The sequence below is a fragment of the Anastrepha ludens genome, chromosome 2 (genome assembly GCF_028408465.1).
Source record: "Anastrepha ludens isolate Willacy chromosome 2, idAnaLude1.1, whole genome shotgun sequence".
NCBI lineage: Eukaryota > Metazoa > Arthropoda > Insecta > Diptera > Tephritidae > Anastrepha > Anastrepha ludens.
This window is the reverse complement of record NC_071498.1, coordinates 114,893,605-114,918,648: the sequence shown is the minus strand read 5'-3', so window position 1 is coordinate 114,918,648 and position 25,044 is coordinate 114,893,605. Positions and strand designations below refer to the sequence as shown.

General features: G+C 36.7%; 1 protein-coding gene across 6 annotated transcripts in view; it reads left to right on the top strand.

Moving 5' to 3' along the window:
- The first annotated feature begins 4,378 nt into the window (after positions 1 to 4,378).
- Positions 4,379 to 25,044, top strand: part of LOC128855141 (putative thiamine transporter SLC35F3) — a 79,375-nt gene continuing 58,709 nt past the window's right edge. For all 6 annotated transcript variants that reach the window (XR_008453695.1, XM_054089825.1, XM_054089823.1 and 3 more), the window contains exon 1: positions 4,379 to 4,880. The gene's annotated coding sequence lies outside the window, so the exon portion shown is untranslated. The remainder of the gene's footprint in view (positions 4,881 to 25,044) is intronic.

Below are 25,044 nucleotides of genomic sequence, written 5' to 3'. Positions count from 1 at the left end.
CTTGTTTGGAAAAGATATCTTAAAATTCAGGAGTAAAAATTACCGCGTTACGATTAAAAACTTTCAACAATTTCTTTATGTCAACTTTTAACGCAATTTTCACTTAATTTCATTAAACAAATCCAAACAAAAACAAAACTAAAAGCCTGTGCTATTTACTACACTCTGCAACTGTTCTTTCATTTGGCGTCATATGGTCACTCACATAAAACTCTGTGACATTATTTGAACAATACTAACGAAAAAATTGTAGTGCTAAAGTTACAGTTTTTATCAATAATAAATTTACGCCTTCTTCCATTGTAGTGTCGTTTAATTTCTATCATTTGAAGGCAAAAAAAAAGCAACACAAGCAACGATTCAACCGAATGAATCGTTTTACTTATGGCTTTTTCTCGTGTAACTGTTGCCTTGCTCTGTACCTACTCTCTACTCAGTATGCTGTAAAACTAGTTATAAGACCAACAGTTGTTCATGCTTTAAAAGAGAAGAGTGAACCGTTTCATTGCCTCTCAACTCTAGCAACATTTCTTGTCAGGTGAGTGTTGATCGCCTACTAAACTGAATCAAAGCTAACAAGGTAATCGCACTAAGTGCAAGGGAAAACGAATGCGTTTGTATAGGATTTTATTATTGTATTTACAATTAAAAAAATGCATTTATGCTAAGGATTCGTACTACTTAGCTCGTTTCACAGTGCGACACTGCGTGTTGCCTCAAAATGTTGAAATACGCATTAAAATAATTTGTGAAGAGTGTTAAATGTTACTTTGCAAGTATTGTTAGTTTACAGACACTTACGTCAAGCTAATGCTTTGTTCTCATTTGATTATATATGTATATGTCCTGCACGTCTAATGGAATTTATACATCACGCCCAAATTAGCAAACGGGACGCATATAAGTACGTATGTATTTCCCACTCCCCCAGGAGGGGGTGGCGATTTCATTTTGCAATTTTCTATTTATACGCAATTACGTTCTATTTGCGTATTCATAATTTATAATTTTCTATTTACGCATTTTTTTTTGTTATATTCCATTTATTGTCAGAAATAAAAATAAAAAAAATATTCATCCCAAAACTAAAAAAACTAGAATTTTTACTGCGCATTGCTTTTCGTGTTAAATCGACTTAACCGCTTATTGTTTGTAGCCACATACATACATATCAAATAGAAACATACATGTTTTCAATGGTGCGTGTTAACCTAATTCTTGTATTTCTATTTATATTGAAATTAACGGAGGTATGCACGTTTGTTTATCATAGTTTATTTACATTCTAATCACCCTATATTTCTATGGAACTAAGAATGGATATTTTTTATTCAAATTTTGTTTTTAAAATTCATTTATTTTCTCATTGTAGGTAGCCGTCATATTAGCACATTAACCTTATAAGCTTTTTAGATCATGATTTCGAGATACACTCAGCAGTAAAACTCTGCGCACAAAGTGAAAACAATAATTTTAGCCTTACTATTCGAAGCACTGCAAATTTTAAGGTTAAAAAATGCGCGTACATCCCATCGCATGACGAAACTTTTTTCAGTGTACAAGGGTTTTAAAGACTATTGAGGGCTATGTATATAGGTATTAATTGTTTAGTAATTACTCACAAATAAAAGAAATATCTAAGGGTCGGCCATGGTATGGTTTCTTTAAAATTGGATGTTATTTTGTTGTTAACGGTAGTTTCACGCTCCAGAAGTAGCGCAAACTCAAGTCTATAAGTATAAGAGGTTTAGGAATCTCATAACCCTCTCTAAGGATTAACTGAAAATGCTCACAGGCATTCTTACAGGTCGTTGCAGATTGCGAAGTCATCTGCAAAGAGTTGGATATGGTTCACCAACTTTTGTCGTTTCTGCGACCACTCCCCGGACACCCCAATACATCGTCTCCTAAAATTTTTTTAAGAAGGGAACTGAGTTTGGAAGAAGTACTGTGATTAGTTGAGGACACAAAATACCATGAGCTTGAAGTGCAACTCCCAATTCTATCTATTTATCTATCTAAGTAATCAAAATATCGACTACACAAGCCAATACAATTTTTTAACCAACTCTTTTTAAAATACTGAATCTGCATTTGAACTCAGAGTAGCCTTAACTGGTTTTGATTGTAATTGAAGTCATATATTGTAAGATCATACGATCTTTTTTAATGTCGTCACAGTATCTCAAACTACACCTCTTCACCTTCTAGATCCCTTTGGATATGAAAAATAATCTTTATTTGTATCTGAAACATCGTCTGTTGGATATACAGTGTCTGCTTATGTGCTTACTACGAGTATTACTAAGTCTAATTCTTGGTTCGTTCTGAAAGTCAATCAAAGTTTGTCCACTATTTTTCCTTTGTTCAGCACTATCAGCAAAATGGTTTCTAAAGAAAAGGGAGCAAATATTTTGTTACTGACATAAATTATAAATTAATACAAAACACTTTTTATTTCGTATTACTTTTTTTATTTGTTAAAAGCTCACAGCGATGTTACTCGCTCTATGACAAATCTTATAATGCCCTACTATTACTCAAGTGCGTTTTGGGAGACCTCTGATAGGTATGTATATGCAAACGCATTCCGTTGCTTGTAGCGGGATAACAAGAGGCGTTATTTTGGGGAAATGCAAAGGCTGGGGAAATGCAAAGGCATACCGAAGCTTTTTCTTTTTGTAATGCGGGACGCTTCGATCAGCAACTGAAGTTATTGTTGGCAAATTAACTGTGTCGATAAACGCGTGTTCGAAGGTGCCGCTAAGCGGGGGCATAGGTATGTTGTTGCTGAATTCTTATTGCAATGCGATGATTATAACGCAAACGTACGATCAATACAAAATTAAGTTTGAGCACAAGATTGAGTGCCAAAGCAGAATTTGGACAACAGCTTTAATTCTGCGCCTCTGTTACTTTAACTTAAACAATAAAACTTTTTATTTTGTATTTTAGATGTCAACGTATTATACTTCAGCAGATGACCACCATTGGAATCATTGACGATCTGATTTCCCTGTCTAGCTTGGAAGAGGCAGATAGTACTAAGTATTTTTTCTGTATCCTGTCTTTACTAGAGCAAGGCTACGAATTTTGAGCTCTAATGTCTTGAGAATGACTAAAATTCGTACTCTCAAACTGGAGGATATTTTCAGATTTGCCAATGAATCTGGAAAATTCTCACAGAACTAGCTATTTCTGTCTCTGCCTCTGTCTCTATTCTATTCTACATCTTTCTCTCTGTCGCTTCTCTGTTTTCGTCCTTGACTAGGGAAGACTTTCCAAAGCTTCGAATACAATAGGCTTTTTAGCTTAGGAAAAGGCTTAGGCTTGTTTTTAGGAGTTGTCAATCTCTCTATGTTTCTTGGCACGCCTTTTCAAATTCCAAGTTTGAAGAATAACTATCGAACATGATTTAAATATATAAAAGTTTGAATATAAAGTAAATGAAAATACTCTTTTCGTAGATGAGAAATTTAGTAGGATATAATCTGAGGTTGAATTAAATTCACTTAAAACTCGAATAAGTCGAGCATTACGCGAATATTAGCAGCCTAGAAAGGTGAAGAGCTATGAAGTAGATATAAAATAAAATCGTATATCAATAAGGATTTCCTACAAAAAGGAGAAAATAAATAAATAGAAATTAAGGCTCATAACTCTATTCACTTTTCAACTGGAGCTAAATATTAACTGCTATCGCTTCTTAGCTCCAGCCGTATTGAATGTATGTACTAACATAAATGAAAAAAAGTAAACTATTACACTCACTCGTACATATATATATGTCCCCATTTATTTCGGCTAAACAGAAAGTTCGTATTATTGTGTTTATATGTACTTCTTCATTCATATATCGCACCGAACAACGTCGCTTATTCTGCTGGTAGATTCATAATAAAATTAGTATTAAAAAGTAGTTATTTTTAAATATTCAACAATAAAACCCAATTGCGTGGCGACAGAGTGACACGCAAACGAGTGCATTGACACCAAGCCAAATGCCAACAACGGCCAACAGCATTGGCGAAAACGGCCGCGCGCATGTGTCAAAAGTGTTTGTTTTCACCAATGCAATAACAAAGCGCTAATAACAAAACATAAACAAATCGCCGAAGGATGAAATAAGAGAAGCATGGAAATGGGCGCCAACGTGCAATGAGCAAACACAAACAAGTGTCTTCGTGCCATTAGAAAAGCCGAGTCTTAAACGGAAAGAGCAGAAAAGTGGAAACTGAGCGAGAAGAAGTTCTTGCGGAAGATGGTAGGCGGAACTTTAGAGCTTTCCACCCACCACCCCCAAACGTGACAAGCTTTTTTTGTTTGAGAAAGTCTGTAAACGATACGGAACGAATGGTCAATTCAGTCTACACTGAGCTACCCAGAAATAAACGCGACGCTGAAACGGTCCTTATGAATATTGATAAAAGAAGAAAAGAAAAAAAAATTAAATTTCTGTGTACACATACAAAAATCTCTTTTTGCTGTGCAGCAGCTGTGGCGGATGGTTAAAGTGGAATTATTACATATTTTCAATCGTGAATAGTGGTGCATTGTGTAAGATGGGCTCCATCACGGCTCGTTGATTTCGATGGGGATATGTCGCTATGAGGCAAACCCAATGTACATTAGGCATACGAATTCCTAGTGTAATCAAGTGAAGAAAAGTGATTGTAAGAAGTGCTAAAGGGGTGGAAGAGGCAAAGAAAGGCGAAAGAAGGAGAAGAAGAAGAGGAAGAAAAGTCGTCAAAAATATATATATATTTGTCAAATTACTCGCAATAAAATGCATTTAAAATAATTCAATTATACAAAAACAAAAATTGCATAATTTCCCTGACAAAAATGCAACAGCAACTTTAATCGAATCAAAAGAAAAGGTACGCTCGCATGTATATAGTAGGTGTGTGTGTGTGCACGTCCCTAAGTATGTATATGCACATACATACATATAAATAATGCACACTATCAAATTTTCATAAGTATAATATGTAATTAAATTTAAAATGCGTTCAAGACCTCAGAGACTGTGGGAACGTGCTTGAAAAGGAAAATGTATTGTAATTTGTATGTATGTGTGCACGAGTATGTAAGTGTGTGGGAAGGGAAAAAATTTGTGTAGGTATAAGGAGAGAAAAGTTAAGTACATTGAAAACGTTCGGACGCAGAGGCGCGCGTGCACATGCACTCATACTGCAACATTTGTGTACCTATGATTCGAAGCACGCATGAAGCGTTGCCCTACAGAGAATTTGTGTGCTTCAAGTAAATTTAGAAACGCGTTGATTCTTACTTCTTTGGAAGAAACTAGTGATAGTGCGGGAGCAGGGTAAAATTGGGAAAGTTTTCTTATCATCAAATTTGATTTATTTATCAAAGAGCTCCCTTTCATGTTTCTTACCAAGTTTTCTCTTTCTTTGAAGCCTTTTTTAAATGTGCCTTCTGTTAGTAAAATTCTAATTTCAGAAAAATCAAAAAGACCAGACCTGAGTAGCTCTGGATTTTTTTTTACTTCAAACTCGTCAGAACAGTGATGATTGTTCAATGTGACTCCGCTTTGTAGCTATGCAACTTCCATGTTGGTTTTTAACTATTTATGGCTGATTCAAACTATTAGAAAAAACGATTTATGAATCGGTAGGATAAATGGCTGCTCTCGCGAGGGGCCCACTTGGAATCGAAATCCATCCATTGTGATAACATTCAGAGGAAAAACAGAGGCAAAATAACCAAACAGGTGGAAAAAAGGAAGAAAGGGCTTTAGAATGGAGGATGACAACCAAGCTGTGTATTAACCGCTTCAAGCTATTGATGAAATCGACCAGGCGTGTGATATTTAAACCTGCTATATCTGCAGGTGTAAGGTGTAGCAAAAAAGTGGTACTCCAGATGTTTGAATCTCGCCGGGCAGCTGAGAAGAAGATGCTGAGAGAATTCCACCTCATACTCCAGACAGCTTCTGCAGAAAGTATTTAAAGCAATCCCAAGTCTCACCACATGTCTCTACCTCACAGGTCTCCCGTCTAGTCAGCTCACCAGCCCAGCACTTTCCCTCTATGCCACAGTGACCGGTAACCAAAATAATCCTAATATCGAAGTATTCAGATGTAGGTGAGAAAGAAGTCACGCATTCCCCGAGTAATTTTAAACGCACAAACAGACCCAAATTGCGACATGACTGTCGGAGTAGATATTTACGTCCTTTGCAGTATTACAGAGGCAAGCAACCAATTCAGAGCTGCCTTAATTGCAGCCACCTCCGCTTGAAAACACTACAGTGATCTGGGAGCCTAAATTTCAGCTTGATGGGGAGCTCCTGGCTGAATACTTCTCTACCAACCCTTCCGTGCAGTCATCCGTAAACATGTTTGTTATGCCTTTTTCCAAATGTTTCATCCCGTTCACTCCCTCCCACTGAATGGAAAAGTACCGCTCGTACCCCGCGAGAGTGTACATTAATCGAACACCATGGGGATAAACTCGAAAGTTTTCAAAAATAAAGAGTATCTATAGCTTATGTCTAGCTTATGGCCCGAACACCTCAATCTGATTGCAGCGAGCGCAGCGGAAGTGTTCCCTGTGATGTCCACATTCAACATAGCGTTAAACGCTGAAGTAGGAGTGATCCGAAGCGCCCCACTGCTTCCAATGAGGGAAAACCTTTGAACCCTCTCCAGCTTTATAGCTAATGTCAGTCCAGCGAGTTCCACTAGCTAAGGACTCCACCAATCGATAGGGAATCATGATGCACCGCAACACAAATATCGATGAATATCGAATTCCGTTTAGGCGTTTGACTATTTGTAATGCAAATATGCAAAATGACATAAAAATATATTCGGAAAAAGTGATAGAAGCTATGTGGCCATTGGCTTCTTTGACAACGATTTAGAGCATCAATAACACCTGCGTGCAATATCGAGCGTTTGCTTTTAACTTACTTTTTCCATCTAACTGTAGTAGAATAAACTCATCAGCAAACCTCATCATTCTTCAAATCACTTGTGGACTTCCGGCCTTTCCTTTATTATACATATATTAGATATATATAGGTATATAATGTGAGCTTCTCCGCTTATGATTTTCCATTCGTTTGTAATTTCTTGTATGGTTCTCCTTCATAATAAAAACACACCCTGTAAAGGAGGATATCTGGATATCAGCTCACTAACAGAAGGTGTATGGACTTTTCTTTCATCTGCACTAAAACGTTGGAAAAAGAGATCCGGAAGTATTATTCAATGAAGTAAAATTCAAAAGCAAAAAAGTGTTTTGCTGTTCTTATTGAAAACGAGAGACGTCCAACGACATTTTTGCATGATACGCTCCTCTATGCATCGAAAGCAATGCAAAATACTCCTGGCTCTAAACTTTTACTTTATATATGCAGAGATTTTTAGATAATCTTTACTAAAACCCTCTCAAACTAAACGAGACATTACGGAAAATCTCCAGAGTCTACAATTGGTGAGTTTGAGGGAATGTTTGGTGGAAATATAAAGAAAGAGGCGGGAGTTGGTCCACATGTTGCAGAAGTGGGCATACCCTATCTCCTAGTTTTTTCTGGAAAATTGCGCAAACATCTTTTTTTGAGTAAGCAGCTGAAGTGACAAAGATTAACTGAACAACAATTTCATTTGTATTGTATAAGAGTATAACGATACATTTTTTTTCAGTTACTGGCTAGAATAAATTTAGTTAAGCAAGTATTGGATCATGCGTTTAGTATTTCATTCGTTTAACAGTCGTGTTAGAATTTTCAACCGACTTATAAAATACCTTATTGAAAGCGCACATTGCTTGTTTATTACACCATGTAAGTTAAAAATGTGATCAATGGTTTTAATGGGAGTTCTTATTAATTGAGGCCTTCTAAATTTAATGGCGGCCTCCATTTCGACAGATTGGCTCCAGTTTCTGATGAACGGGTTTTTGAAAATTTCCCTTGAGGCCACTTATAACTCATTTATAAACATATTTTAAAATCAAAAACTATTTAAATCTTAAGATACGGCGATCCCCGTAGACAAATAGGTTGATGTGTGACTACCATCCGGAAGCGCATAGGTTGAAAACTTCGGGCACGAAACACCAATTTATAGAAAAAGTTGTTTCTAATAGTCGCTTCTCGGCAGGCAATGGCGAACCTCTGCCAAGAAAAAGCTCTTTATATACATTATATAAAACCATCTGCGGTTCGAAACGTGCTGTACGCCATATATATATAACATGAGATTAAAAAAAATGTCCAAAATGTTTTGATGTACAGGGAGAATGATATGAAGTGTTACCAACTTCACACTGCTTGTATCTGTAAAACAGCTCATGACATCAACGCCAAATTGTTCTAATGACAGCTCAATATATTGTTTATAAGCCATCAAAAGCATTTGCGTCTCAGTTTTGTTGAATTTGTTTTTTCTGTGGTGGAATTCAAACGTAATAGTGTGATTGCGTTATATTTGGCTGGAAAATCACAACCAGCCATTGTTCGTGAGCTCAGTCACCACAAAGTGAATAAAATGTTTGTGTATCGCACTATAAAACGTTACAAGGATACTGGTAGCATTGCAAAACGCTATGGAGGTGGACCGAAAAACCCCGCAACAACGCCAGAAATGGTTCGGAAAGTGAAGGCTCGACTTGAACGAAATCCACGTCGAAGTGGAAGAAAAATGGCCAAAGAACTTAAAATATCGCAAGACAGCATTCGACGCATATTGAAAAATGAGCTCAAGGTCAAGGCTTACAAGTTCCAAAAAGGACACGATCTTTCACCCCAGCAAAGAAAAGTTCGGTGCGAAAGAGCAAAGGAGTTGTTGCGCTTGCACGAACGTGGCGAATTTCCTAACATTGTGTTTTCTAATGAAAAAAATTTCCTAATTGAGCAGTTCATAAACACTCAAAACGATCGAGTTTACTTGACCGAACACTCATTCGAGAATTTGAGCCTAGGTATGGCCACTCGAAGCGATTTCCGATCGCAAGTAATGGTTTGGGCCGCAGTGACCGCTGATGGACACGCTCCAATCGTTTTTATCGAGCCTGGTGTCAAAGTGAATGCGACTTAATATCGGGAAAATGTTTTAGAAGCTGATTTAGGGCCGTGGACAGGCAAACATTTCGGTCGTAGACCATGGACGTTCCAACAGGACTCGGCACCGTCTCATAAAGCTCGTGTGAACCAACAATGGTTAAAAAATCAAGTTCCACGCTTCATTTTGTCCACACAATGGCTTTCGAATTCGCCAAACGCAAATCCGATGGACTATTCCATCTGGTCCATTTTGGAGAGCAAAGTGAGGACTAAAAAATATGCAAGAGAAAAAAGCGATTACACGAGAATGAGCCAAAATACCTCAAGATCACATTCGTGCAGCATGCAACTCATTTTTTGACCGTTTGAAGGCTATAGTCAAGGCAAAAGGTGGTCATATCGAGCTAAAGTGAATATATGTTAAAATTGTAATCATTTTTGAACAATTTTGTCTTTGAAATGAATAAAAACTAATTTCACACGAAAAAGTTATGGTGTTTTGAATAGGTAACACTTCATATCCTTCACCCTGTATTTTTTATAATTTTGATTTTTTCGTTTAACAAGTTTGCTTAAAATTTAATTTTTATTTTTTATGGAGTTAAACATTATTTTCAATTATTTCTGAACAACAGCAAGATCGAATCACCTTAAGATGAGATGTGAAATTGTTTTTGAATTAGCTTTCAGTGGCTGAAGGCTCATTCTCTAATGCCGATATCTCAAAAACTAGAACTAGTACGACAAAAGACACCAATGAAGTAGGATCAACTACTAAAAAAAAGTTGAAAAAAAGCATATTGTCGTATATTATAATATGATCAGCCTCTTATCGATGGCTACCTCGAGCAACCCTTCAAATCTACTAATTAACCACCAAATGCTCGACGATAGCTAAAGCCCCGAGCTCGGTGTGCTCACATAAGGACTATTAAATGGCACCCAACTATGCCATCCGCTTTCAGTTTGTAAACTACTGCAACTGCAATTGCAACAACGATCTGCTATCATTCGTTCCCATGACAGTCGGTTCTACATTACCAAAACGACCCGGATTTATATTCAGTCAAGGACTGTAAATCCAACAGCATCCTCTTTACATGCATGGGGAATCTTTATGCTGCAACAACAACAACATCATCATCTAGTATCATTCTATTACCAAACTTAAAATATCTTCAATTTATTGTAATTAGGAGTCCGAAATGGTGGAAAAATCATACATCTGGATTATGCACGGCAACAAAGCACATTCGTACTGGCAAAACATTTTGAGCGATTTAAAAGTAAAACACGACATAATAATCACCGGTCAATAACTGTATTCACTTCCGACACCAAAAGTGAAGACGTAATTATCGCTCCTACTAGAAGGCGCATATAAAATATATTTATTTCAAAGCGTGAAGAAAAGCGTTGGCAAATTTATGTAATACCTAAATAGTGGTACTTTAAGGGCGCGAACAAAGTTTTTGCTGATTAAATGAAAATTGTATATTATATTTTATTTTTTAACTGAATGTACCTAAGAAAATCATCATGGTCTGGAAATGCTTTCATTTTATAACGAAAAATAGCGAAATTCGAAATCAGTAAATTTCCCTGCAGGGTATGTAGCTCACGAGGTTGGACCAATTAGGGAATGAATGCGCTCGGGCAAGCAGCTTCGTGTCCTATACATTAATGCACGTATGCATGTATGTGTGTGTGTGCGATTGTGAGTCGAGCCACGTTGAGATACACAGAGCAGACAAACTTTTAGATGAGTTAACAAAGAATAGCCGAGGCAAGTGTGGAAAAAGCAGCAAAGTAAAGAAATTTGTTTCAAAGGCTAGCCAAATCGCAATACAACTTAGGTAATTACGAAAAGTGTTTCATTTCAGCTGTTGAACGGCCACAGAAACGGGGAAAAATTTATTCAAAAACATAAAAAGTGAGGAAAAAACGCAACCAAAAACTCGACGAAAAACTCTGTGGTACATCGTAGCAACTTGTCGGCGCTACAATCATTGATCAGTAAAATTAAACTCGCACATTCATACATTTTTCCACCAACTGCAACTTTGTGCTTTTACAGTGCTCAATGACATGTTGAACGAGCCTCATTTTCTTCTAAAATATATCCGACTTACTTCCTTTAGCCGCAGTTCGACGCTAAATTGTGTGAATGAAAGTGCAAAGGCAGCTCCCCACAGCCATACGCCGTACGCTTTCATTCACCTTTCGTTCGACTCTTTTCTTTCGCCCATTTGTGGTTTCTTCTTCTGCTTGTTTTGGATGTTCATTATTTGTGCCACTCACAGTCAAAATGTTTGTGTTGTGCCTTCAGGCTTTGTGGTGGTTTGTCTCTTTGTCTCTCTGCGTTTACTTTGCTTTTATTTGTTCTTCAACCGTGTGTTTTTTTTTAATATCTGTGTGGTTTACTTTATTGTGCTGCCGTTTTTTATTTTATTATTTTTTTTACTATTTCGTTACAACGTATTTTTTTTTTTTGGCAGAGACAGGCCGTTTAACGTGGCTTTTGACCAGCTCTATAAAAATGTCGTGTCGCGTATACGCCATGTTGGATGTAAGCGATGTCTTCGCTTTCGCATGACTGCTTTTAGGCGCATTTATCTTTTAGTTACGATGGCTGGTATTTTTGTGTGTTTGCGTGTGTCTGCTTGCTATTTTGACACAAAGTGTTTACTATACCAGCAAAAGAGTAGCAGCACTATTTACTTACTAGCGTTTTTTTTTTTTTGTTTTTGGTGCTAATAATATTCATGTGCAACATTTAAGTTTATTACTGTTATTACATAAATGAGTTACTCTAAAAACTACAACTTAAAATCCGTGAAGAGCCACTACTGTCTTCACTTCGTTACTTGCTCTGGCAAATCCTTTTGCTTTTAGCTTTTTGTGCACAATTAATGTATATTATCTGCTTTTGTGCTTCTTCTGATTTTTTTCCTCCAATTACAAACTAAATTTTAGCGCCGTAATGGTCGCATGTCCGGCTATCATATATCATTTAAAATTACGAGTAAAAGTACTCTGCTGGTGCAGGATTCACTTGGATTCACTTGCCTTACATTAGCACATTATTCTTCATGTAATTTGGACATTTTCTCTGCCTTCGGTGTTACTTGGTTGTTGGTGTGTAAGTTTTTACTTAAGTGGTTAATTTTTAAACAAGTTGTTTGCAAAGTACTGTTATTCTTATGATGAGGAAGCAGGCGTTTATTTTGAATACTGCTTGAGTAAAAATTTGTATAATGGAATGTTACAGGTACTAAAGAGGTTCGGTGCTGTAAAGAAATTTTCACAAATGTTTTTCAAAGGCTAAAATCTTTTGGAATTTATGACGACAAACGTAAATGTAAATCTACATATTTATGTTCATAAATTTTTTTAAAGTGACCGCTTCTAAATTTCCCAATGGTTACTGATTAAGTCTAAATATATGCGACATGAAACCGGCCAATTCTGTAGATATGGGGTGCAAATAATAATCGTCATCTCGTCACATACTTTTTAGCGCATTCGCCATCCATTTAAAAATTATAGCTAGTCCAATATGTGTTATTATAAGCCAAATAGCCCATTAAATCAAATTTTTTTACCTTTTTTTATTATTCTTTCTTTTTTATAATTCATTGAAGATCTTTTACAAACATTTGAATTCACTAAAAAAGTTTCATTGATTATTAAAGGTACAATCGGTGTCAGAAGAAAATAACCGGTTTTTTTCTTGTAACTTCAAGATATATTTCGTTCTACTTTTTGCTGCATAATAGTCCCACTCAAGTACTAACTCAGGTTAGTGTCGTTCGAAACATTCCCGTAAACGCAATTAAACAGAAATGAGTGATAAGTACGCAAAGCGTTTTAAGGCGATATTTTTATGCACGCATTCGAAAGGCAAAATTATCTTACGCCGTGGCTCCGAAAGTAATTAAAAAGTCAAAAAAGTTGTTTGTGATGTGGAATCAACGGTATAAGGTGTACAAAAATGTTAATGACTTTTCCGAGCGCGGCTTGAAGCGAGTGACGAGAAAAAAGCATGCTAAAGTGATCGTCCAACTTTTTAAGCGGAACCCTTCTTTGTGACTACGCCAAGCACGATTAGCTCTTGCTAAAAAGGGAATAGATGTGAGTATCAACACCATCGAACGTCGACCGAAGGAGGCGAACATATCCTACCGTCCTACATCTTCAAAACCACTGCTCTCAGAAAAACACATTGAGAAACAACAAGACAAGAAAATGGCGTCACAGTATTGGGCTGGCCTTCCCAGTCCCCAGACGCCAACCCCATTGAAAATGTGTGGAGAACTATGAAAACGCATCTTGGCGGAAGACCAGTCCATGGTTTAAAGCAACTCGTGCGTCGAGTTCGTAAAATCTAGTCCTTTTTGTCGACGAGCTACGCAGAAAAGCTGTTTGAAAGCATGAAGTAGATGCCAAGCTATACTCGACAACGATGGACGGCTTATTGAGTAACTGCGACACGTAGCTTTGTTCATACTTTCATGTAAAAAAAAACGTATATATATATGCCTCTTTTATACTTCTTGAATAATCGCGGTTCCTTTTTTCTAACACAGACTGCATATTTCCTGTGTCCTGTGAAATATTCTTCCCAGTACACAAATTTAACAATTTATAGCTAGTTGTTAGATGAGCTGGATCGGTATTTTCCTTTTCAACTTCAAAAAGACACGCAATGGCAACATGTGAGTATAGGCCAGTTCATTTGGTTGCGGTTGAAGACGATCTCGTTAACATTTTTTATTTCCTCTTTTATTAAAGGAGTTTTCAAGCCTAGATGAATTTGGACATTCGTCATGTACCACGGAGCGTTTACTAGGTTATTTATGGTCTTGGATTGAAAACGTTGCAGAATTTCTAAGTTTGAATTTGATGCTGTGCCTCACAGTTGGATTCCATAATTGCAGACTGTTTGAGCACAGATTTGTAAAGAATAAGCTTCTTGTCCGTTGAGAGGGGGATTTACGGCATAACAGCCAATGTTTCGAAATATTCATTAAACCTAGGGCTTTCTTTTTTGCAAAGATATGCGTTTTCCTCAAAAGACTTTAATCCAAATGTAGGCCCAGAATGTTTGGCAGTGTCACATAGCTGCGTTGGGGTAAGATTTAGGTTGATGTGGGTTCAGGTAGTTCTCCTTGTGGTAAATGTTGTATGTGACGTTTTTTTTCACTCACTTTCAAGCGTCAGCTCCGAGGCCGTTTGAAGATTTTATTTATGTCGATTTGGAGCTTAGAAGGGTCTTCTGTGGAACCTGCTGTTTTCGTCATCACTACCATCATCAGCAAAAACCACCTGTTGTAATAATTGGAAGTGCACAAAAGACCATGAGATCGAAGTGCAAAACTCCAATAAATCTAATAATTGTAATTAAATTGTTGTTTGTATGTATATTTGCTGGTGAATGGGTCTAATGGGTTTATGTGTGACTACCATTTGATAGTGTCAGAGTTGAAAGCCCGCTGGGGCATGAACCATTAAATTATAGAAAAAGGTGTTTCGTACGGCGCTGGCGAATCGGCAGCCAATGCTGCTTAGCGTAGTTCGGTCATGAAAAAGCTTTTCATAACAACCCACGTAAAACTTTAAATTGTATGTTCTTCCGTTAATTGCCAAAAAACTTAACGACGTTTCCAGCAGCATTTTTCAAAAAATGTATCACTATTTCAAAATTCAAAGCAAATTGCCATTTGGGTGCTTTATCGAAGCGAGTTATTCGAGCATTCGAAAGCCGGGAAATACCCCAATGAAGTCACACCCTACCGCGCAATAGCATTATTTCCAGTAATCGGAAAGCTATTTGAAAAGTTATTTCCAAACGCTTAAAGCAAATAATAGAATACAAACAACTAATACCTTCTCACCAATTTGGTTTTCGCAACAAACATTCAAGGCGAATCTATTAAAGGTGGTGTTGGTAAATCGTTGACTAGTTTTTTTTTCACGCCGTGTCCATGTGGCTGTCCTCTATGAATGAAACAAGGCGAATTCATTATTTGTTTTCTAGTTTCCCAATACTTTGCTTTGGCAATCAAACGTACGGAACATTGGTGTTGGTCTAGTGCAACCACCTTCCATGAATGCGCCTTGCAAACATTCTACGATCGATCAAATACATCGCTTCGTATACACCATTGAAGAAGCTAGAGAACACAACCAAGAGTTGATTTGCAAACTGAAAACGATGCTGCTATACCAATAGACCGAGTTGCCCAATTATATTAGTTTGGGAAAAAGAAGTGCGTTATTTTTCCCTGTAGATGTCTGAAGTGATCGATATCTTGTAAAGCATCGATCAAACCAAAAAAATTCTTTTGCTGTTTTTGGTTTGTTCCATTCAGTTGTGAGCCACAGGGCGCTAACAATGGAAGTCACAAAGAGAAAATCCGATACATTTCATAGTTTGTCCTTAAGGGGGTATTCTAGTCTAGAGGCCCGAATTTCGAGCATTTTTTGACGATGAATAAAAAAAAAGCTATTGATATTTTTACGATACATTTTTTTATCATTTATTTATTCATATATTAGGAGCACACAAAATAAATTTGAAAAAAAAATGAATTTTCATGGAGTTATGCGTCCTTGAAGTGGAAGGGGGGAAAAAAGGCAGTGTCCCCGTCGTCACGATTTCTACCCTTGTGGTCATCTGAAAAAAAAAAAAATACAAACTCTTAATTAATATGAATGTCATTATCGTATGAACCAGGAAAACGGAAAAAAAAATTTTTCCCATAAAATGGCGGCTACTCAAAAAATTGAGGTCGATTTTTCTCTTATTTTTAAGCTTTCTCGAATTGTTTACACATATTAAAAAATTGAAATTTCCAGTTTTTCGAGCTTCATACGATAGAGATATATTTAAGGAATATTCATGACAAATTTCAAGCAAATCGGTTGATTAGAACTTGAGATATCGTGCCGACCGTTTCGAACGAAGTAGTTTCGAGAAACACGCGTTTGAATTTCGCCGTCCGCTCAAACCAGTCTAGCTGTCGCGTCACTAAAATAGTTGTAATTTCGAAAATAATTCGAATTTTGCAAAATCCTTTTAGGGAGATATTTTTGAATACATACCTAAACTATCGAATTTTGAAAAAAAAAAATTTCGATTTTTTCAAATTTCTAGACTAGAATACCCCCTGAATAAAGGCGAAAGCGCAAGCCAGGCCGCTGAAATCGTGAGTGGTGCCAATACTGTAACAGCTAATTACGTGAAATTTTAATTTTGTCGATGCCGTTCAGGCATTTTTGATGTTTTCGAAGTTGACTGATATGTTAGTAGTCGTAGCATCGCCCAGCTGCTAAAAAAAGCCCATAAAACAATTTTAAACCATTTGCGCATAAATTTTGTGCAAAAGTCATGGCTTCTTCTCCACCAATATTTGGCAGAATTCTTGTGAACGCTCCGTTGACTGCAGCCACTTCGGAGCTCACAGTAGTTAGCTGCTGCTTAAAACTGCGTCGTGCATCAATCAAGACACTCAGGCGCTCAATTGCCTCTTGTGATAATTTTACGTGACCGCCAATCCGCGATTTCATCTGTTTCCTCCTTTTGCGTGCAGTAAAGAGGACCCTTTCTGTTTTCAGTCCAATCGTTGAACTCAATTTTCGACCACTCTTTTGCATAAATCGGCCGAAATTCCAGCAATTTCGCGTTCAATATTGGCTCTGAGCTCAGAAATCGTCGCCGGCTTGTTACTGTAGACCAATGACTTCACATAACCCCAAAACGGGACGGCTTGTTAAATGGACCGTAAAATGGCCGTAATGCTCTTAAAGTAGCAGCAACAGAACGATTATTTTCATAAAAAATTTCCACGATTTGCAATCGTTGCTCAAGTATGTAGCGTTCCATGATGAAATGTATACTAATGAAGTTTACAAATGACAAGCGAAAAATAAAAAATATTGCGTCGTTCGCCCTCCCTATCGGAAAAAAGTTGAAGCGCACCTATTAAAAACCCCTATATATATACATACAAATATTGGCGCGTACCCCCTTGTTGGGTGTTTGGCCGAGCTCCTCCTCCTATTTGTGGTGTGCGTCTTGATGTTGTTCCACAAATAGAGGGGCCCACAGTTTCAAGCCGACTCCGCACGGCAGATATTTCTATGAGGAGCTTTTTCATGGCAGAAATATACTCGGAGGTTCGCCATTGCCTGCCGAGAGGCGACCGCTATTAGAAAAATGTTTTTATTAGTTTTGGTTTCACCGAGATTCGAGCCAACGTTCTCTCTGTAGTCACGCACCAACCCATTCGGCTACAGTGGCCGCCAAACCGCTTGCCATTGACCCAATTGCTGCACTAAATCTACGACCAAAGATAATATAGTTTTTTTGCATTTTTATTGCTTTGTTTGTATCTTTTTGTAGAGTTTTGAAATCGTTGTAGAGAACATACGTTAAATGTTCTTAGTTTCGATACGCTCGATTTCGTTTTGAATTGAATATTTTGATGCAGCTATTAAACCAAAGACGGCATTTATTTGATATGGTTTTCGCAACAAGCGGCACAAATTGATTAAAAGGTTACTCATTTTATATTAGTTTGAATAGAGTCAAACTCGTCATTCACTGAAGCCATTCTGTATATGGAAGCCCAGAAACTACCGCTCACTAGCCACATTCGATAGGGCGCAGCTGATATTTCAAAGCAATTTAAAACAGAAAATTGGGTTTTGAAGGCAGTATTCAGAAAATCTTGCAAAAACTAAAAGTAGATAAAATGTTTGAATCCAAAAAATTTACAAAAATGTTCACCCAAAGTTCGGGTATTTTTTGGGCGAAGCCGAACCAAAACCGAAGTGCAATTTTTTGACCGAGCATGGCCGAAGCCAAAGTGAAAGTCGGTCGTTCTTTAGAAAAAGTCGTTTTTACTATTCTAATTTAAATTAATTTTATCACTCTCATTGAATTACACTATAATTTCAATAATAATTGAAAAAAAAAGTTTAATTTTAAGTATTCCAGAATATTTATTGAGAAATTGACGACTTTCTCACATTTTTTTTATCCCATATTTTCTTTCGATTACATTCGAAAACAAGTGTGCATATAAAATGTTTAAACTGCACCATTAATCATTTTGCTCATTCTAACTGACATCGCTTTTGTCGCAATGTACAGCACCCCAACGCATGTACGCCCACTGGCACACACTTGGCAGACTTGCTGCATTTATTCCCACCAAAGGAAGCCCAACGTTCAAAGCTAAGCAAAAAAAAAAATCATCAGCCAGTCTTCTGCATTATTCGCCCCTCCGTTTGCATACTTTTGCATGTTCGTTTATTATGTGTGCATGTATTTGTGTCTGTGAGTGTATGTGTGTTTGTAGATAAATGACTGTCAGAGCACTTGAAGTAAAGTGCATGCGAAATGCGGACAAAATTGCCACACAACTGCAGTGAGAATGCAGTGAAATGCCACAGGGAAGACAGACAATTTATCAACGAGAAAGCACAAAACCGCTAGAAAAACATAACAAACAAATGTACAAGTGGAAATGTAGAAAATCGCAAAACGTGAGAGGTCCATGGTCCGTAAAAAGAAAGAACAAAAAAAACAAAAACAAGAATACTAAATAAATAAAAATGGCGCATAAAAATATTTGCACCTTTCCAACTGGTCGTCGTCAAGTGCTATTGCAATTGTATTATGCATAAATAAATAAACGATTCGTGCACACACACAAACTGCTGCATAACTGCAATTATATGTCAGCCTACCAGCTGGTTCAGTCGCTTGCCTTCATCGTCAACAGTTCAGCGGGGTCTAAGTAAGTGCAGCAGTGCGTGTCCACCTGTTGTGCGCGGTTGCATTTTAGACTCTAGTCGATGCTATTGCACCCAACAAAGACATCTCACTGTCTGCTGACATGTTGAAAGCTAGGGCATACATTTAGGCGCATGCACTTATACAGCGGTGAATAGTGAAGTAGACACAACCATGACCAAGAAAATGAGTAACTAGCTGCTTGGCATGACAGTTGGCTTCAAAGAAGCGTCTAACGGCCAACACAAGCCTTCTTTTTTCACCACAAAAACCCACTTAACCCCACAAAAGTTGTGGGTGGTATAGGCGCCTAGTTGAATTTTCTTTTTATTTGTTTTTTTTTGTGTGTTTCTTTTGTCTCCATGACAAGTTACAACACGCTCTCCGATGTGTTGTTCTTGTCGTAGGACTATTATTTTTATTGTGGCTGGCTAAGGCTGCTAATTAACATACATATATACATGCATGGGCACATAACAACGAAACAAAATACTCAGCTGGTAAACAAATTGAGTAGTAAACGACGCTGTGTAAAAAACATACACATATATACATTCACACATACATACGTACAATATGTATGAGGGAGGAAAGAATGGTAGAGCGCCTGAAAGTATGCTAGATTAACCTTTCCCACCCGTTTGCATTATTTTTGTACTGCCAGCTGCTTTTAAGCGTTGCCTCTCATTTTATTTTTGCTATCATTTTCATTATTGCTATTAGTTCTTATTTACTTTCACATTTCCTGTCATTATTGCTACTTGTGTTGCACCACTGCATTAACTCGAATTACTGCTCCTGCTGCTATGCGGCACTTGAGTTGATTGCTTTGCGCCGATGGAGACTTCCAATGCCTATGAAGCGCTGCTACGTGTGTATGTGTATGCTATACATATATCTATAACTATCATACCTCTAATCGCTCACTGTCAAGGGGTCTTTTCATTGCTTATTCAAAGGTAATTTAGTTATATTGAATTTTATAATTTCCACTTGACCTAATTGCATATTTCATTCCACTCAATGCATGCGACACATAAGCCGGTATGCATACAGCTCGCGAGAAAAGATAGGGCATTAACATTTCCACCAGTTTTGAATAGTTTTTTTTCTAGTGGTCATTATTTTTTTCATAAACGTACAGTTCATTGTCTAATAAAAACCAGATAAATGCAATATTCAATTTTTATGCAAAAATTACAACAACTCCACAAACTTCTCATGTCACTTCCTCGATCTCAATTAGAATTTCTAAAAAAAAAAAAACAATTTGATATGTAGGTTTTTAGCTCTTTAAACTGGTGTGTAACTAAGTTTTAAAGGTTTTTTTTCGATTTCAAAAATTTATTGTTAAAAATTGGTACAACCTATTTTATCCAAAATACTGTCCATCACTAGCTATAACTTTTTCCCACTTCTCTGGTAATGCATGGATTCCGTCCCAATAAAACTGCTCGCTTTTGGAGGCGAAGAACTCATCAAGCCAATTTTGGATACCTTCAACCGAAGTGAAACGCACTCAAACAAATGGTAATCTGATGGTGCAAGATCTGGGCTATAAGGCGGGTGGGGTAGAACTTCCCATCCGCTACCATCGAGATAGGTTTTGACCACTTGTGCGACATGCGGCCGAGCATTGTCCCATTCGGGACGTTTTTCCGCAATTGCTCGCTTCAATCGCATAAGTTGTTGTCTGTAGAGTGCTCCGTTTATCGTCTGACCACTTTTCAGTAGTTCGTGGTAAACGATTCCCTTCTGGTCCCACCAGCGCAGAGCACTACCTTGCTGCCATGGATATTTGGCTTTGGCGTCACTTTTGAATCGTCGGAACCAGTACTCGCAGGTTGAAATTGATGGAGCATTCTCACCGTAAGCCTCACACAGCATCCGATAACTTTCCGCTGCACTTTTCTTCAGATGGAAGCAAAATAGTAATGCTTCCCGCGAATGAAGTTTTGTAGGCACAAAAGCTGACATAGACTTTGTATAAAAAAATTTTTTGTTTACACTTCGACGAAATGACACAAACTAAGAAACGACACTTAATGATGAACTCGTTACACAAATACTCAGTACAATTTGACACTAGTATTACTATATGTTTTAAATCCTTTAAAACTTAGTTAGTCTCGTTAATTGTTTCCACTTACAGTGGTTTGCATTTTCTCCAATATAACAAATCTAAAACTCTTTAAAATGTGGATGCGCTATCGTTTTGTCGGAGGGTGTGCATGCATGAATACTAATACAGTCACTTTGACAACTATTCCGCGATGCTTGATTAACAGTAAAATCTCAGTTCACTCAATTATTAAAAGGTATCGATTTCAAAGACATATGCTTTATACCTTAGAGCAGAGGTCGAGGCAGAGCCTACTCGTGCCAGCAGTACACTCAACACAAGTATTCTTCCGCTATTAAAATCAGTTGCTGTTCTGGCCATAGATAGTAAGATGCTAAGGCGAAACAGTTACTTTATTTTTCGCGATTTTGACAAGTCTGACGTCAGTTTCGTAATACAAACAAAAGTAGAAGAAATTACCTGTTTGTGAAAATTTAGTGAATGGCTTGGTAATACCTATTGTGATTTGTGAGATTCAAACTAATCAAACTAAGCACAAATGAATATAAAGCCTCCAAATGCTGTTTGTTTCCGTCTTTATGCGGAAGACAGCGACGGCGTCTATTATTTGTGTGTGTGCATAATTTCTTGTGCTTGGTTGTTTCCATTGCTTTCGCCTACTCTTCATCTTCACAAACAAGTAATACTCGTTCCTTTTGGTTGTTTATTCATGGGCTCTTACGACACAGTGAATTCGAAAGGTGCAATCTATTTCTTTATCGTTCTTGAATACGAAACTCTTTCATTTCGTATGAAAGTGCGCCCAGGAACTCGTTTCAATACTTGGCAGTTTTGCCAATCCGTGTGGCGATGAACAGCTGATAGGCGAAATGGGGGGCTGCCAGAAGTAAGGCACCAAAAATAACCGACGAAAACAGTTCATTTGTTTATAATTAAATAATTTTTATATTTAAAATAAATTCAATTGAGGCGTAATAAATTAAATTAAAGTGTGTTTTTAGAATATTTATTTTTTACTTTACCTTTAATTGGGTAAATGTATGAATACATTTTATGTAGATACTGTTAAGGCCGGCGGGCCAATTAAAAGGTCAAAAAAATCGATTTTTTTTTTCCTGAAACCAATAGCTTAGATATTCAAGAACATGAGACACAAATTTTCAGAGTTAAATTCCAAGTATTTGCAGAGCTACAGAGCCGAGCGTAGTGCGGCGTCGAGCAACCGTGCGCTTATTGTTGTAGTGCTCCGCCCATTGACCATTGACTTTGAAGCGCGTTTTCTCGGCTTTTCATTTTCACGATTTTACCTAATTTATGTACACGATTGCAAAAAAACTAAACGAGCTATCCATTTCATTCAAAATGCGTTATCTTCAGTATTGTTTTCTCTTCTATGTGAACTAAAAAAAAACATCCAACAACTTTTTTAAGCGACTTTTTTACCCAGTTGAAGAGTTTTTTTTTCCTTGAAAACCCACTTTGTGTTTTCTACCTTCCCCAAAAATTCGAATTTTACGTGTTTCTCCCAATTTTCTTAGTTCACATCAAAGATAATTACATCAAAATTAATATTCTTCTTTTTTTTTTGTTTTCAGATGAAAATTGCAAGTTGTATCTTGTACAGAAGTTGGATACTTCAGTGGCAAGGCGCTCTGGGAATCTATTGATAACTCGGCTTACAATATATTGTTGGAGATTGTACAAATTTTTTTTTTTTAGTTCAAATATATATTAAACTATCCCCAAAACTTCATTTGGCTAATTGTTTTTTTTATCATCCTACAATGCTTCGCGAAAACTACTGAATTTAGGACATCTAATTGGCCCGCCGGCCTTAAATTAATGAAAACTATGTATGTAAATTTGTATATATGCTAATATTTTATGGTTGAAGAGCGTAGGAAAGGGAATAGCATTTGAGTTTGCGATATTTTACAAACATTCTTTTGCTAACAATTTTTAAGTTATAACAAATTAAAGGTTATCTGCTTTAACTTATTTTGTTCGTTTTTCACGAGCTCTTATTTTTTACCCACTTTTGATGTACTTATTTATACTTATGTTTTTTTACTTTGTTATTATTATATTACTCTTATATTTCAACAATAATTTCATTTAAATATCAATTTTTGAACTGTTTGCTTATTGATGTATTTTATGCTGATTGTCCGTATTTTCATTATATGCAGGTTTATACGGCTGACATAAGCCTACTGGGTAATACTCGTAGTACACTCAATACTAGCCTCAATGGTGGTGTGGAAACTGAAAATTCTCAATGTTTGTTTAAGAAATACCCATTCAATGTTTCTTCCGGTTTGGCATTACTGACGAATGTTATATGTAAAAGATGTACATTTTGACAGCGCTCTCACGATCTACATTTTTGTGCCGCATTTTTAATGGTAGATATGCAGTCAGATATTTGCCATTGGCTACTGGGGAATATTCGCTTTGGAAAAAGCTTTTCTATTGCTTGTTGTCACATTTCTACAGTGAGCATCAAACTAGGAACCAATTGAAGGACAGTCATGCAGGCACAAACCTACTCTGCTAGCGCAATCAAAATTAACGGTCATAAAATACAAAATCAATCAAAACACTTGGAGTGAAAGTTCTAAGCAAGCATGTGAACACTTTTTGGAGGAACTGTACTTGTATTGTGTGCACTGACATTTGCTCCATTGAGATTGCTATTGAGCACTCGGATGAAAAGTTAATAAGGATAATCCGAAGTCAAGAGTATAATTAAATTTCATTTACCGGTAGCCTCGTGAACACATATATTCGTATAGGTATGTGTGTATTAAGAATTAAAGGATTGTTTTTCTGTTTTGAGTGAGTTCGTAAATATTAGGAGAGATATACACTCTAAGTTTGCTCAAGTGAAAATGTCCCTGCCGCTACTTGACTTGATCCATTGTGATGATAAAGTTTTCTTATGACAAATCCGAAGTGTACTTAGTACGAATACTGATTAAGAAAAAGTCTAAAAAGTTAATAATAATTTGTGACAATGAGTTTTTAATCTTTAATCAGTTTTATTTTCAAAATTAGAATATGCATAGGTATACGAAAGTTGTCCCTTATATTTTGGGCCCAATAATGAAAACACAGTAAAATAGTACTGAAAATGACTTTATTGTTTTTCAAGATATTCACCTTGGAAGTCAATATATTTCTGTAATCGCTTGAACCAATTTTCAAAGCACAAAAGCCACTCAAAAGTGGATGCCTTCAAAATGAGCTGTTTAAAGGCTTCAATAACTTCTACAAGCGTTGAAAAACGTTCACTTCGCATTTCAGTTTTGATGTTCGGGAGCAAAAAAAAAATCAATCGATAATTTTAGGACTGTAAAGTGGTCGATACATTAATTCGATATTTTAAATGCTCGAAAACTCTCTTGTGTCAGCCGAAACGTGAGAGCTCGCATTGTCTAAACGAAACATGATTTGTCTTCGATGGTTGATTTTCCTTAATTTTCCAAAACCTTCTGGCAAGTAAACGCATCTATTCCTCTCAGAATTGGCAGTTTTTAGTTTCTCTAGTGATGCGGTTGCGACATGACCAGATTTTCCTTCTTTTTCATGTATTCAAATAGATTAAAAAAAAAATTAGAAAATTTAGCTAGTATTTTCTTTAATTTCAATATCTTCAAGGTGTATTTGAAGATTAGTAAGTGATTCAACGCCTTTGAGGTCGTTGTGATATAAAGACTGAGGAAAAGTTTTCTTATATCTAAGTAAGCCTACTTATTAGAAGTTAACTTATGGTCAATCTCATTTTCTAGTTCACCTTCAGAAGAGTTGGCTAGCGATTATTAAAAAACAATACAATTTCAGTATAAATATTTTCTATATCTTCACCATTTATGAGGACTTGATTATCGAAATTAAGATGGTCTTCGACGTCAACATAGATTTGATTCTGCACTAGATTAATTCTGCTCGAGTACTAAGCTACTGCTCATCCTCTACAGTCCAAGCGCCACCGTCATTTAGGATGTCTGTTTTCTCAAACTCAGTTTTCCTAAAAAAATGTTTCACTCTCAGTGGAGTTGCTCATTTACTACTACTATTTACTACTTTTACATCACACTTACCCTTAGGTTTTATAAT